This window comes from Bison bison, unplaced genomic scaffold, assembly GCF_000754665.1.
Source record: "Bison bison bison isolate TAMUID 2011002044 unplaced genomic scaffold, Bison_UMD1.0 scf7180017864490, whole genome shotgun sequence".
In the NCBI taxonomy this organism is placed as follows: Eukaryota; Metazoa; Chordata; class Mammalia; order Artiodactyla; family Bovidae; genus Bison; species Bison bison.
Genome location: NW_011495049.1, coordinates 8,113,386 through 8,114,055, shown reverse-complemented (window position 1 = coordinate 8,114,055; position 670 = coordinate 8,113,386). Strand labels below are relative to the sequence as shown.

Below are 670 nucleotides of genomic sequence, written 5' to 3'. Positions count from 1 at the left end.
TGAATCAGTTCTTTGCATCAGGTAGCCAAAGTATTGGAGTTTCAGCTTCAATATCAGTCCTTCCAATGAACACCCAGGACTGATCTCCTTTAGGATGAACTGGTTAGATCTCCTTGCACTCCAAGGGACTCTCAAGAGTCTTCTCCAACACCACAGTTCAAAAGCATTAATTCTTCAGTACTCAGCTTTCTTTATAGTCCAACTCTCACATCCATACATGACTACTGGAAAAACCATACTTTTGACTAGATGGATATTTGTTGGAAAAGTACTGTCTCTGCGTTTTAATATGCTGTCTAGGTTGGTCATAACTTTTCTTCCAAGGAGCAAGCGTCTTTTAATTTCACGGCTGCAGTCACTACCTGCAGTGATTTGGGAGCCCAAAAGATAAAGTCTGTCACTGTTTCCATTGCTTCCCCATCTATTTGCCATGAAGTGATGGGACCAGATGCCATGATCTTAGTTTTCTGAATGTTGAGTTTTAAACAAACTTTTTCACTTTCATCTTTCACTTTCATCAAGAGGCTCTTTAGTTCTTCTTTGGTTTCTGCCATAAAGGTGGTGTCATCTGTAAATGTGAGGTTATTGATAATTCTCCCGGCAATCTTGATTCCAGCTTGTGCTTCTTCCAGCCCAGCATTTCTCATGATGTACTCTGCATATAAGTTAA

The 670-nt window shown here is 40.1% G+C and overlaps 1 protein-coding gene across 1 annotated transcript in view; it reads right to left on the bottom strand.

Annotated features, from left to right (window-relative positions):
* Nucleotides 1–670, bottom strand: part of ATG10 (autophagy related 10) — a 263,094-nt gene that overhangs the window by 91,010 nt on the left and 171,414 nt on the right. The window lies entirely within an intron of this gene.